Source organism: Elgaria multicarinata, chromosome 18 (assembly GCF_023053635.1).
Source record: "Elgaria multicarinata webbii isolate HBS135686 ecotype San Diego chromosome 18, rElgMul1.1.pri, whole genome shotgun sequence".
In the NCBI taxonomy this organism is placed as follows: domain Eukaryota; kingdom Metazoa; phylum Chordata; class Lepidosauria; order Squamata; family Anguidae; genus Elgaria; species Elgaria multicarinata.
In genome coordinates, this window is record NC_086188.1 from 13,591,996 (window position 1) to 13,607,665 (window position 15,670).

The window sequence follows — 15,670 nt, forward strand, 5'->3', positions numbered from 1 at the left end:
CTGGCCTTGGGGCCCTGATCCACAGACATTTGCACACAGCTGTAAGAACCATGTACATTCAGATCCAGAGAACCAGCAGGGAGAGCCCTTCTGAACTGCAGCAGTGGAGTGGTGGGAAGGTGTGCATTCCTCACCTGCCATCTGCAGTGCTCGTGAGAGTTGCCCTGGCTGGGTCTCTTGCATGAATCTGGCATTGGCTAGCTGATCATTATTGCTGCCTGTGTGTCAGCCTGGCACTGCAGCACTCAAGCAGGTTTGGAGGAGAGGCAGAGAAGCACAGGCAGGTCCTGAGTCTTCGGTGCACCAATATGTTCCCTCCTTCACCACCACCACCGCCCTACATCCCTTGATTTGCCGGCTTTATTCCACACTGCCAGCCTTAATCCATGCATGGGTCAAATGCCAAACTATCTCTTTCCATTTGTGTCAGTTGTGGTGGTGTAGCAGAACCAGGGCTGTCAGTGTCGAAACGCCAGGACTTTTCAATTAGGGTCAATGACATCAGCTGCCACTCCCTGCAGACGTCCTAGTTCCATAGGAATGTAAGAAGAGCGGTACTTGATCAGACCAAGAGTCCATCTAGTCCAGCATTCTGTTCACACAATGGCCCAACCAGCTGTCGACCAGGGACCTACGAGCAAGACAGTGTATCAGCACCCTCCCGCCCATGTTCCCCAGCAACTGGTGTACAGAGGCATATTGTGTCTGATTCTGGAGGTAGCATAGAGCCATTAGGACTAGTAGGAATGTATCTAACCCCCACCCTTTTAAAGTCGTCCATCTTGGTGGCCATCACTACATCTTATGGTAGTGAATTGCATAGTATAACTCTGCACTGTGTGAAGAAGTCCTTCCTTTTATTTGTCTTGGGTCTCCCACCAATCAGTTTCATGGGATGACCCCATTGGGTTCTAGTCATGACAGAGGGGGGGAAAATATCCTCCTATCCACATTCTCCACACCATGCATGATTGTGTATACCTCTATCATGTCTCGCCTTACTTGCCATTTTTCAAAGTTTAGCAATCCCCTCTGAGCTTAGTTACAATCTTCATGGTATCTGGAGAGGAAATAGATTTTCCCAGCATCGATAATATCATTGTGATCTATCCCTGTTGTAAAGCCAAGTATTTGGGGATGGCTTGATCTTGAATGGGCAATTAAGACCCATTAGCTTTAAAAAAAAATGAATGAAAGAAAAGAAAATGGAAAAAGCCTGTTAGTGGTGGAGAAGAAAACCGCTAGAAATTGTTCGTTGATATGCCTCAACACATTTCCCTGTGGCTTTGGACTCTCCTTAGAGAACTTCAAAAATTTACCACTACACAACTGGTCAGTCAGTCTTTGCAACACCCAGGACCATTTGATGCTCACCAAATAAGCCCCAGAATGTCAGATCCTGTACAGAAGGATTTTGCACAGGACAATTGCGATGGGTAGAATTTATTACATATTACTCAGTTATTTCACAGTTGGTATTCATCTTCACTAAAAAACAACAACTCAGTAACGCTTTTTTAAAAATGAGATCTATAGAAAGAAGAGAAGCTCAATCTTTCCGGCCTACCCAAAACTATATTTTCTGCCCTAGAACCTCATTCCCTAATCAGGGCTATACAGGAACTGGCTACAGTCAGTCAGTGGCAAGAGAAATATGATTTATTATGAGTTAATTTACTTAAGAGATGTCTGTTCCTTTGTTTCTGACAATGGTCATTGTCAAAAGCTGCTTACATTCAGTTTAAACATCAACAACATCCTCAGAGCTCTTCTTACAACCTTCGCATCTGGATTATAATCTAATGACAGGTAACTGTCACAAATAATTCCAGAACAGTTAGTGATTGTTAGTGAGGAGAGACTGAAAGAACTGGGCAATGTTTAGCCTGGAGAAGAGAAGATCGAGGGGAGACATGATAGCACTCTTCAAATACTTAAAAGGTTGTCACACAAAGGAGGGCCAGGATCTCTTCTTGATCCTCCCAGAGTTCAGGACACGGAATAATGGGCTCAAGTTACAGGAAGCCAGATACCAGCTGGGCATCAGGAAAAACTTCCTGACTGTTAGAGCAGTACAACAATGGAACCAGTTACCTAGGGAGGTGGTGGGCTCTCCCACACTAGAGGCCTTCAAGAGGCAGCTGGACAGCCATCTGTCAGGGATGCTTTAAGGTGGATTCCTGCATTGAGCAGGGGGTTGGATTCGATGGCCTTCCAACCCTACTATTCTATGATTCCATGATAAGTTGCACCCATGCTCGAAAATCTGGCTATTATTGGGCTTGACGGACTTCTGCTACCCGCTCAACTTGGCTTGCATTTGTGAGCCAAGCCACAGGTTTTCCATGGACCCCAGTTGTGGGGAGTGGGTTTTCAGCCACGATGAGTGCAAATAGAGGTGTATTGAAATTGAAGCCAAAGGACTGTAATTTGCACAAATTTTGAAAAGCAGAAAGTGAGCTCACTGGCCCACTGCTGACCGAGTCGGGTCACTGAGCAGGAAATGGATCAGCATCTGGGGAGGGTAGGCCAAGGAAAATTCATAGAGCTCCCCCACCCCACCCCTCTACCCCCATAACCAGATTCCTCCAACACCCCAATGCTCAAATCAGATTGGCTCAGAATTAGCTGAGCTATTTTCCTGCAAAAGTCTGAGTTGTGGAAGAATGTGGAGATTGTAACGTTCACCTTGTATTTGAGGTGAGCATTACAACGCACCCTCCCTGGGCTTCAAACTCATATTTCTGAGTCCCAGCAACACCTTTAATCATCATATCCCATCACAGGCTTAGGAGAATACAACAGCTTTCTCCTGGTGCCGAGAAGAAAGTCGGGTGAGCACTAGGTGAACGTGTCCGGGGAACGCGTTCCGGAATTACAATCCCGCGACAACCGGGAAATACACTCTGCACATGCTCGCTCACTCTTTCCTATAAACATTGTCATGTTGTATAGCAGAGCCAGGCCTCTTGAACCAGTGCCAAAGCAGAGATTTGGCTCCAATTAAGTCTTGAGTGTCGGCATGGGCATGGATTTAGGTCAAGGGCTAAGAGCTTAGCAGAAGACTCAAGGACCAATAATAAAAATTCTCCTTTTGGAAATGCAAGCTGAGGCGGGCCGTTGCTCTTTGCTGCTCTGAGTGTTTACAGATCTCCCTAGGGTATAAATTTGAGGCTGTCCCCAAATCACTATCTCCCTGTTGCTAAGCCAACTGTCTGCTCACAGCTGGAGCGAACATTGCAAGCCATTTCTGTGCCTTGGTGTGTTTAGAGCTGGGGGTGGGTGCTTCATGCAGGACCTGCACCTATTAAAAATGCCCTCCCAAATTTGCTCACGCTCGATTTTCTGCTTGGATGAACAGTGGGGCTAGCAGAATTGGACATGGATTCTTCAGCGGAACTTTTTATTTATTGCGTTTGTTTGATTGATTCTTATATTTCTATAAAAACCCGGCGCTGCAGCTCTCTGGGTGGTTCACAAACGAAGACTTAATGGCGTAAAAGGTGATAGCATAATAAGCGTAGCATAAAATGTTGCAGGGTTTAAAACAAAATAAAACTCGATAAAACACATGCGCACACACACACACACACACACACACTGCAAAAACATTCTGCTAAGCTGCAATCCTATGCATACTTATTTGGGAGTAAGCCTCATTGAACACAGTGGGTCTTACTTCTGAATAACTGTGCATAGACCTGCAGTGTTAATTTATTTCCTGTTTGACATTTGTATGACAATAGCTGGAGGCATTGAGGGCTGGTGGCTCCAATTTTGGTGGGGCTGTGAATTCATTCTTGGTTTCAAACTGAACCAACCAGGACTCTAAAGAAGCTATCCAAGGTACTGAGCTCTATCTCCAAAAAATGATTCCCCTGCCTCCTTTTTCAACTTCCTCATCTCTGTTTTTTCCCCCCCAGGCTGTGACAGATGACTCAAAGGGATGGTGCCTTTCTTACAGCTTTCTTCCTCTCCTCAAACCCTCCTCCCTCCCTCCCTCCCTCCTTGCTCCGTGGAAGGCCAGAGGGGGCACAGCAAACATGGGAGACGAAGAGATGCTCCAATCTCCAGAATGGATGCAAAAAACCCCGTTGCAAGAGGGGCACCACTCTCCCTCTTGGGGATCTTGACGGATCCGGGGCGCGGATGGCGAGCAGGTTGGAAAACAGTCTCAAGAAATGTCGAACAGCCCTGCCACGCTGGTCCTCCACCCGCCCTCTGGCTGCAAACAACACAGAAGTCGTGTGGGTGGCAGCGGGCCTTCAATACTTTCCCATTGATTCCGACGGAAAGCTTTGTCGGAAGGTCAATGCTTCCTAGAAGCCAACGTGGGTTTTATTTTATCTATCTGTTTCCTGGTTTTATTTTGCTCCTTTGAGGATAAATGCTGCTGGTATTCCCTGTTCCGTTGCCTGCCTGGAGGGGATTTCAACTGTGTCCAACATGGAGATGGGGCCAGGGTAGATGGATGCAAAAGCAGCACAGGACCCCTGAGCCTTTAGCAAAGGTGCAGGAGCCCTGTGCTTCCTCACATCTGACCACCTAGGTGGCATGGAGGCGTGGGGTGCAGTCCCTGGAAGCAGAGCCCTGATATGAGCATCCAAGAAATTCTAAGGGATTAACACATCCCGTTCATGAATGCCTGATTCTCAGCTCAACCCATGCGGTTGCGCTCGTCCTTTCGGTGCCTGGTTTTTCTAGCATCCCAGCCTTCCTCCCTTTCTCTGTTCCTTCTTCTCTCCGGGTTATACATGCCGTAGACAACACTTCAGCTGCTTGGATAGCTGGTCAGGTCCTCATCCATCCATCATTGCTTTGCCAGATGCCAGAGATTTGAGAACGGGCCGACCACACCTAATGTGCACGGTCCACACGTACTCGTGCCGATGTAAGCCTGTTTGAGCCCCGGACTGAGGAGACAGTGGGTGCTGCAAAACCTCTTGAGGTTAGCAGGACACTTTTTTCCCCAACAGGCTGATTGTTCACAGCCAGCCCAAATAAGGATAGATGGTCTTACCAGGGTCCCGGAGTGACGGACCCTGGTGGCTTTGCCACTGCTGCTCACCCACAGATGGCTCATTGCATGGTCTGAGAGCGCTCCCCACTGCCTGTAAACGCTGGGCTCCCGAAAGTGTGCAGATCTGATCCTGCGCACCGCCGCTGCCATAAATAGCCATTTCTGCAAGGTTAGAGGTGTAAAAGAGGCCTCTACGGTAGTTGTCTCTTGATGGGAAACGGTGGCACTGGAATGCCACTTTCACGGATCAGTTTATGGTGGCTGAGTGGTAAAGCACCTGCTTTGAATGAAGGAGGCCCCAGGTTCAATTCCCGCTATCTCCAGCTAGGACTACAAAAAGGTCCTGCCTGGAACTGCTGCCACTAGCGATGGATGGACTCACCCGAATCCGATTCATCAGTCACTCTCCCTGACACTGCATGCCACATCCAACAACATCACGAGCCCGTCCGCCCTCATCCGTGCAACAACGGAGGCTCCAATATTATGTACTTTCCCTGTTGTGTAAATGGTGGCTCTAAAGGCCCCATTGATGGAAGATTAGAGAGTCCTCATCTGGAGCACAGCTGTGGACACATTTCAAGAAGGCTGCGGACAAGCTGGAGGGGATTCAGAGGAGGGCAACGAGGATGATCAGGGGATCTCTGATGATGGAGATCTCTGATGATGGAGAAGAGATCTCCAGGATCATTTCTCCATCATCCCAGAGTGCAGGACACGGAATAATGGGCTCAAGTTGCCGGAAGCCAGATTCTGACTGGACATCAGGCTGGTACTACTCTTATTTCAGCGAATCTACTTTTCTCCCCCAGAACTAGCAACATGCTTAACAGGGCATCATTTATTTATTTTATTTATTTATTACATTTCTATACCGCCCAATAGCTGGAGCTCTCTGGGCGGTTCACAAAAATTAAAACCATTCAAAGTATAAAACAACAGTATAAAACCATAATATGAAATACAATATAAAAGCTCAACCAGATAAAAACAGCAGCAATGCAAAATTGCAGATTTAAAACACCAAGTTAAAATTTATTTATAGACTGTTAAAATGCTGGGAGAATAAAAAGGTCTTCACCTGGCATCTAAAAGCATATAATGTAGGTGCCAAGCGAACCTCCTTAGGGAGTTTATTCCACAGCCGGGGTGCCACAGCAGAGAAGGCCCTCCTCCTGGTAGCCACCTGCCTCACTTCCTTTGGCAGAGGCTCGCGGAGAAGGACCCCTAAGGATGACCTTAGGGTCCGGGCAGGTACATATGGGAGGAGGCGTTCCTTCAGATAACCTGGCCCCAAGCCGTTTAGGGCTTTAAATGTTTAGTACCAGCACTTTGAATCGGGCCTGGACCTGGACTGGCAGCCAATGAAGCTGGAGAAGGACTTCACGTTTTGTGAAGTTTCCATTCCGTACCTGGCTGGCTGGTCTCTGCTATGCTTCCGGTAGCAGGGATGTGTGGGGATATTTTTCAGTTCAGTTTTGATAAGAATTTACAAAAACTCCCGTATATGGGACAAATGGAACTTGAAAGTTTGTCACTCAGAAGAGGGCCAGGATCCCTTCTCAATCATCCCAGAGTGCAGGATGCAGAATTACAGGAAGCCAAATTCTGGCTGGACATCAGGAAAAACTTCCTGACTGTTAGAGCAGTACGACAATGGAACCAATTCCCTAGGGAGGTCGTGGCCTCTCCCACACTAAAGGCCTTCAAGAGGCAGCTGGATAGCCATCTGTCTGGGATGCTTTGAGGTGGATTCCTGCATTGAGCAGGGGGTTGGACTCGATAGCCTTATAGGCCCTTTTCAACTCTACTATTCTACGATTCTATGAATCCTATCCTCATTGCATCTGGACACCCTATCCACAGTTGGCTGTCTGTATGTATTTCATTTCCTGTGTGCACTATGCCTGTGCACCCATTTTTACACATAGGTATCCCATAACTTCAAAAATAACATTAGGTGGCCAGGGCAGCCTATATTTCTCCTAAACATTCCTTGCCGAGATGAATAAATTTGTTGGATTCCAGCAGGGCTTGTTCCCTCTGGATTCTGGACCCTTTATTGTCCACACTTTATATTCAGGAAGCAAAATGTGGAAGTGGCAGAGGGCTTTTTGAACTCCCTTCTCAATCCTATAAAAGGCTAATTGACAAATGGAGATTGGTGTCCGTGTGGATCCCCGGCGGGGCCTTTAGTTCCAGCAGGATGGTGTGTTTCTGAGGCTGACCAGCATGATGAGGCTTATCAAGGCTGTGTGTTCGCAATCAGAACTTGCTGCCATCGTAAACGTGGCTGATCATCCCATCGTTTAAGCGCACTTGCGATGAACGGGTGTGTGGTTGCACCCTTTTTTGCCAGAGCCGGGATGGAACGGGGGTGCGGGACCTAAATTCTGCACTGAGAAAAGCTGTGTTCGGCCCCCCTGCATCAGTGGCGCAAAATGTGCACGTCTTTCTTTCTAGTTTGGCACAATCCATTCTGCTTGTTGGAGCCATAGAAAGCATCGGCTCCCCAGGCTCCCAACAGACCAGAGGCAATTCCGATTGCGTGGTACTTGGAGAATTAATGCCCCTGTTTCTGCCTCGTTAAAATTTGGTTACGGTGAGGTCTTAGAGTGGACTGGATTCAGTGCTTACCCCGGCCCTGGTGTCTCTGAGCGGGAGAGAGGGTTAAGGTGGTTCTAAGCTCAGGGGAAGCAATCTGGAACAGTGGCACCTACTGGCAGGGCACGGTAACAACAGAACAAAGTCAGTTCAGGTATGGCAGCGTCACAGCAGGTAAGGTAAAGTTCAGCAGGTACAGCAGGATCTAGCTGGGGGGGGGGGGAGAATATCCGGCCCAGGTCCCAAATCTGGCCCACCTGTGCTATCATTCCAGCCTGTCAGAGTTCTCCAGATGGCCCCGCCCTTTTACTCTAGCTCCACCCCCTTTCACTGAAGCACTGATCATTTTGTGGTCTTACGGGCTTTTGTGCAGTGCTTTACACATTCTCAAAGGTTGAAAAGCATCTCCTGATGCTTAGTTACTGGCAGTAAGAGCTTTAAGCTAAAATACATTATTGTTGTTGTTGTTGTTGTTGTTATTATTATTATTATTATTATTAGCCTTCAGCTCCCCTCCACCACTGGAATGTGGCTCCTGAGAGTTTCTCCAAAATGGGATTGGGCCAAAAAAAGGTTTCTGTATCCCTGCTCTAGCAGAAATGTGGTATAGTCTCTCAGGACCATGGACAGAGCAATCTGAGCTGGCTGAGCAGTTCTCGCCCTCTGAAGGGAAACTGTTGCTTCAGCAAGATACAAAGGCCTTACAAAAACCGGGCAGACTTATTTATTCATTTACAATATTTATACACCGCTCCTTATCTAAACTAGATTCCGGAGTAGGGAACATAAGAAATAAAACAGTACAAAAGGTAAAAAGATGAAAGCAGCATCTTAAAACTGTTCATTTTAAAACAGAATACCAGTAAAATCCCATGGCTGGTCAGTTGAGGAAGGCTTCCTGAGCGGTTTTCAGGAGGTGCCAGAAGCATCAAAGTGTTGGCACATGCCTGACCTTCAGGGGCAGAGGATTCCTTCTACACGAAAGTCTGTTCCCCTGGTGGAGTCCAGAGGGGCCATAGGTCCATGTGGAATCACCAGGAGCATGCCCTTTAACATCCTCAGTGACCAGGGAGGTTGGTAAGGGAGAAGGTGTTCTCTCAGGTATCCTGGTCCCAAGTTGTTTGGGGTTTTGTACAATAGTCCCAAAACCTTAAACCTGGCCAGGTAGACAATAGGCAGACTTGTCCTGAGAGCCAGTGTGGCGTAGTGGCTAAAGTGTTGGACTGGGAGTCAGGAGATCCGTGTTCTAGTCCTCACTCAGCTATGGAAGCTCACTGGGTGGGTTTGGGCCAGTCACAGACTCTCAACCCAACCTACCTCACAGGGTTGCTGTTTTGAGGATAAAGTGGAGAGGAGGAGGATTATGTACGCCGCCTTGGGTTCCTTGTAGGAAAAAAAGGCGGGATGTAAATGCAATAATAAATAAATAAATATACATATTTGCCCTATTCCCCCTCAAAGGATCTGTCCATGCCCTTAAAGAGCCATTGCTTTGCTTTGCAACCATTGGCTCCTGCAAATGCAATTAATATGAAGTCTGTTCTAGTGGCAGGTTTAAGTATTGGTATAGGTTGCCCTGTCCTGATTAAGGTACATTTTGTTTAATGTACATTTAAAAAAAAAAATCATGGATACAAAACGTCCTTCCAAACACCATTTTTGACCCTCCTGGCTGTGCCTTTCCTCACTTCTTGTCCCCTGGTTCCAAAACCTCCCTAATAGCAACTCGTGGGGAAGGAAGGAGGGGGGTAAAAACACTGAAGATATTTTGGAACTGGAGAGGAAGCGTGGGGCCAGAAGTTCAAAGGAGACCATCTGTTGCAGTATAGAATGGATGGGGGAAGAGCAGTCCAGCACTCAGCATGAATTATTTGGGCCTCTCTTCCCTTCAAGCATGAGCAGTGCAAGCATATCATTTGCATCACGCAGGCTTATTTTTTTGAAGGTCTCCGTTATTAATAACATCTTTTTTATTATTATTATTATTATTATTATTGCCCCTCCCTGATCCCTGTTGTTCAGGACCACCCCCCACCCATCCCAGATCTCTTCAACCCCAGCTTTTATCTGTAGATTTCTATCCGGTTTAAAAATAACCAGCTCTTCAGAACAGAGACTATAAGGGAAATCGTCACAATGGCATCTAATAGGAGATCCGAGGGAGAGACAGAGGTCATCCGGTAGCTCAGATTTATTAGCAAGCTCCATAGAGACGTGGGTTTATTTACAGATCTGCCTAGCAAGCTTCAGAACTTCTCCCACCCCCACCTGCTCCTCCCCATTTCATGGAGTTGGATCCAACTTTGTTCATTCACAGAGAGGCTTCTTCCTTTCTGGGAAAAGGACAAAAAGAAAATTGGGCACCTACGGTGTCAACTTCTAGGGGTTTTGCTTGCACCAGCTCTTTCACACGTATTCCACCTCTCAACATAACCTACACTTCAGCCATAACCCCTTTGAAAAATGCCACCTTCATTTTCCTATGCAAAAATTAGCCCCCCCGTTCAAGAGGCAATTATTATTATTATTGCTATTATTATTATTATTATTAATAATAATAATAATAATATAGCACCATCAGTGTACATGCTGCTGTACAGAGTAAAACAATAAAATAGCAAAACCCTGCCACATAGGCTTACATTCTAATAAAATCATAATAAAACAAGAAAGGGAAGGAAATGCACCAAACAGGCACAGGGGAGAGTAAAACTAACAGTATAAAAGTAAGGTCAAAAGCAAGTTCAAAAAGCTGTGGAAAAAAGAAAAGTTTTCAATTGAGCTTTAAAAACTGTGATTGAACTTATGGTTCGCAAATGTTCTGGAAGAGTGTTCCAGGCATAAGGGGCAGCAGAAGAAAATGGATGAAGCCGTGCAAGAGAAGTAGGGACCCTTGGGCAGGTAAGAAACATGGTACCTGAAGAGTGAAGAGCACAAGCGGGGCAGTAGTATGAGATGAGAGAGGAAAGATAGGAAGGAGCTAGACTGTGACAAGCTTTGAAAGTCAACAGGAGAAGCTTATATTGGACTCTGAGGTGAATTGGAAGCCAATGAAGAAATTTCAAAAGTGAACTAACATGGTCAGAGTGGCGAGCCAAGAAGATGATCTTAGCAGCAGAGGGGTGAACAGAAACCAATGGACCGATGTGAGAAGAAGGAAGGCCAGTCAGAAGAAGGTTACAGTAGTCCAGCCGAGAAATAACCAATGCATGAACAAGAGTCCTGGCAGAAGAGACAGACAAAAGTGATCGAATCCTGGCAATATTATATAGGAAAAAACGACAGGATTTAGCTACTGCCTCAATTTGAGGAATAAAGGAGAGCGAGGAATCAAATATAAAGCCAAGACTTATTTATTTATTTATAGATTTCTCTGAATGTTGTATGGTGCAACCAAAAACATAGGTTAGTTATGTGCTTTCAAGCCAGCTTCGACTTATGGTGACCCTTTGAATCAGAGACCTCCATTCGCATCTGTTGTAAACCACCCTATTCAGATATTTCTTTCTTTCTTTCTTTCTTTCTTTCTTTCAAACATACATATCCCACCCTATATCAATAAGATCTCAGGGCAGTGTACAGATAAAAGCATACAGTATAAAACAGTAAATATGCACAGCTAAAAACAAATTAAACCATAAACCAAGTTAAAGCAATCTATATAATTTAAAAGCAGTAAAACTATCTTGAAACATCATGTCTGTATCTTCCTTTACGAAGTCAATCCATCTCTTGTTTGGTCTTCCTCTTTTCCTTCTACCTCCTGTTCCTCCCAGCGTTATTGTCATTTTCTAATGAGTCCTTCTCATTATGTGTCCGAAGTGTGATCGCCTCAGTTTCAACATTTTTGCTTCTAATGAGAGTTCTGTCTTAATTTGTTCTAGAACCCACTTCTTTGACTTTTTCACGGTCCAAGGTATCCACAGAACTCTCCTCCAATACCACCTTTCAAATGACTTGATCTTCTTCCTGTCTGCTTCTTTCACTCTCCAACTTTCGCATTCATACATGAAGATTGGAAATACCAGGGTCTGAATAATCCTGACTTTGGTTTCCAACGTCATATCTTTCCTTCTAAAGATTTTACCTAAATCTCTCATAGCTGCCCTTCCCAATCCTAACCTTCTTCTGATTTCTTGACTATTGTCAAACATGATCATCACATTTTTTAAAAAATCACAATAGAATGGCAGAATCCAACACATCTGTAAAACCATAGACTGGCACAGCATAAAATATAATCCAGATACAAAAATGAAAACCACCATCAGGTACTAGAGTTAAAGCATGGTAGATCTGCTGAAATCATTAAAACGCTTGAGAGAACAGGAATGTTTTAGCCTGGTGCAAGCTCTTCTAGGGAGACCATTCCATGAAAAAGCCCTTTGTCTTGTCATGACGCCTCGGAGTGAAAGGGCTTTTGATGAAGGGTTTCCAGGGATGACTTTAAAGTATGGATAGGCGCCTACAGGAAGAGATATATAGATGCAGGAAAGAGCAGATAACCGCTAACAAAATGATCAAGTGCTGGAGCAACGCCCCGTTAAGCCGGATAACAATATCTGGGAATGTTTAACTTAGCGGGGGAAAGGCCAAGTGTGGGGAATATGATAGAGGTGAACAAAAGTATGCACGGTGTGGAAAGGGGGATAGGAAAACCTTTTTCTCCCTCTGTCATAAGACAAGAACCCAAAGGGGTCGTCCCATAAAGCTGAAAGGGGGGGGGGATTCAGGACAGATCAAAGGAAGGACATCTTCACACAGCACAGAGTTAAACGGTGGAATTCATAACCACAAGTTATAGTCCTGGCTACTCATTTGGATGGCTTTAGAAGGGGGTTAGATAAATTCATGGAGGAGAACGCTAGCCATGGCTACTAGACCTGATGGCTATATGGGGTGGGGTAAAAATCCCAGCCTTGCAGTTTAAAGCTCTAACTGCCAGTAATTAAGGTGGAGGGGAGGAATTCTGACCTTTAAGAAGGGGGGAACTGTACCAAAGCCAGGAGACCACCAAATGATTAGTGGTTAGGAGGAAGGGGTGTGGCCAGAGGTAGTGGGTGTGGCCATATGGGGGAACCCTCAAGGGCCAGTTTGGGATCACAGGAGGGACAGATTTGGTACCCAGGCTGGAGGTTCTGCACCCCTGATAAATAGGCTATGAAGAATGTGTGTGTAGAAATCCTCTTAGAAGCCTTCTCCTCCTACGTCATGGTGGTGTGTATGTGTTCCTAGCTTTACACAATCCCAGCTGCTTTCTTATCCCACCCCCGCCATGACATTTGAAGTCCTAGCTGGTCCCCAGCCAACAGCAACAAGCACAGACTGATGACACAATCAGTTTGCACACATGGCCACCAACACTGCACTACAGCGTCTGTACTAGGGCTGTGCTTTGCCTCAGCCCCAAAGCCCAAATCCAAGTCAAAATAGGCTCTCCCACACTAGAGGCCTTCAAGAGGCAGCTGGACAACCATCTGTCAGGGATGCTTTAGGGTGGATTCCTGCATTGAGCAGGGGGTTGGACTCGATGGCCTTGTAGGCCCCTTCCAACTCTGCTATTCTATGATTCTATGATAGGCCAATTCGGCCCACCTTGGCCTGAAGCAGCTGAACCGCTTCAGGGCAATTTGGCCCAACAGCATTCAACTGCTGCCCCCCGATCACCCATGGGACTTACCTGAGGCCTCCATGCCACCCAGCCTCCTCTCCAGACTGCCGTGGGTTTAGTGTTGTAAACAATGGCAGCCAGAAATAACTGGAAGTGGCTCAAGACTAAGGCTCCCCGAGTCGAATCGGGGCCAATTCGGAAGCTGCAATTCGGCTTCTGAGTTGAACTGGTGGAGGGCCATGCACAGCCTTAAGTCGGTAACACGAAGCGCAGCTCCTGGATTCCCCTTCCTCTGCTGCTCCCACGACGACCATCCCAACCAGCCATACCTGCCAAGAAATCGACACGCATCCCACTTCTTCTCTTACCTCTGAGCATGCGCAAAGTGCTTTCAACTTACCAGGGCATGTGGGTGAATGCGGTGCGTTGGTGGCAAAGTGCCCATGGCCAAGGACACCGAAACATTCTCAAACATTGCAATGCTTCTAAGGTGGCCAGAAAGCAATCTAACCCTAACCCATTCCAACCATCCTATGCGGAGATTGCAATGCAGATGTTTAGGTTCAGAGGACTGTCGAGGTAAGGGGAACCAGAACATTAGAATCTTTTCAAATCTCCACCGTCCGATGCCTCACAGTCCACTTCTATGTGATCCTTGCAAATATGATGCTCACCAGCCTTTGCCAACCTAGCGCCCTCCAAATGCGTTGGACTACATTTCCCATCATCCCCAGCCTTGCTAGGGGAAGGCTGGCTTACACTGTTCATTTGCTGCGTTTTGTTCCGATATGAAACTACTGAGCCTTGGGGGGGGGGAACTTTGTCCGTCCTTTTAATTTCAGTCTCTGTAAAAATCTATAAATATATATACACTGTTTTTGCCTTCTGTACATAAGATACATATGAATATAGAGTCACATCTGTATGTATGCATAGGGTGATATGCATACATATATGCCAAATCTCAGATCCTGTACAGGTTTTTCGTTGTTGTTATTGTTGTTGTTATTGTTGTGGTTATGGTTGTTTTTCAATGGCAGCTTTTGTTTCCTTCGTGTTGCTTCTGCCTTTCTGAGTGAGCACATCACTCTGGGCACATTCCCAAGTGGGGAGCTTTCCTGCGCATGCCCCCGTTGAAGTGAGTCACTGCTGCACAGTAGCGCTATGCTAGAAAGCAGAACTGTGCAGTTGCACAGCTTTCATTCATTGCCGTGGGTTCTTTATCCTGAAAGCATTATACAGTAAAATCAAACCTATGTGAGAAAATAAAATAAAAGATCATGTTCTATCGGGAAGGCAGTTGACTAGTGTTAGAGAATACCCGCCACCCCAATCCACAATTTCACAAGGTGGGAGAAAGAATAGAAGATGTATTCTTCTGGTCAGACCTCACCTTGAACACTGTGTCCAGTTCTGGACATCACATTTTAAGAGGGATGTAAAGAAACTGGAGTGAGATCAGAGAAGCGCAATGAAGATGATAAGTCTAGAAGGAAAGATTGAAGGATCTGGGTATCTTTGGCCTTGAGAAGGGAAGACCTAGGGGGATGCGTTAGCACTTTCCAAGTATCTAAAGGGTCGTCACACAGAAGAGGGCTGTAACCTGATCTCTCTCAGTGTATAGGGCATGAAATAGTGGGCATAAGTTACAGGGAGGCAGAGTTTGGTTGAACGTCAGGAAAATGTCCTAATTATCAAAGATGTCAGATAATGGAATCGACTATCTAGGGAGATGGTGGGTTCTACATCATTGGAGTTATTCAAGCAGAGACTGGGCAGCCATCTGTCAGGGATGCTTTGAACTGGATTCCTGCACTGAGCAAAGGTTGGACTCAGTAGCTTGAACAGCCCCTTCCAATTTTATTATTCTATGTCATGAGGTTAGACCCTCTGGGCAGGGACTTCCATTATAGGATCAAGGCTAATACTGGGGGGAAATCTTTGTAATGTGATAAACCATCCTTCCCCAACGTGGTACCCTCCGGTTGTATTGGACCTTGACTCTCATCTGCCACCACCAGCATGGCCAATGGTCAGGATGATGGGAGATGCAGTCCAAAAACTCCGGGAGTCACCACACTGTTCTCTATCCTCTGTCCTGCTGTATTTATTTACTTGGAAATCACAGTTCCCACAGCACAGGTTGGGGAAAGATGGAGCAAGCGTAATAGAGCAACCTACTGGATTGTGTCCTCTTTACTTTACTTTTTTCTTTATTTAGAGATTTCAAGGGTGTTTTTTTAAAAAATACACACACACACACATGTTATAAATAACTGTATATGAAATATAAATATATCTATTTTGTGGTTGTTGCTGAATTTTCATCACCGGAACACAAACAATCGAAAAAGCAATGACTTGAGTGCAAATACACACACACACACACACACACACACACACACACACACACTCACACTCACACTCACACACCT

At 46.0% G+C, this 15,670-nt stretch overlaps 1 protein-coding gene across 1 annotated transcript in view; it reads left to right on the forward strand.

Annotated features, from left to right (window-relative positions):
* The window catches only part of VSIG10 (V-set and immunoglobulin domain containing 10), a 497,585-nt gene that overhangs the window by 313,358 nt on the left and 168,557 nt on the right, over positions 1-15,670 (forward strand). The window lies entirely within an intron of this gene.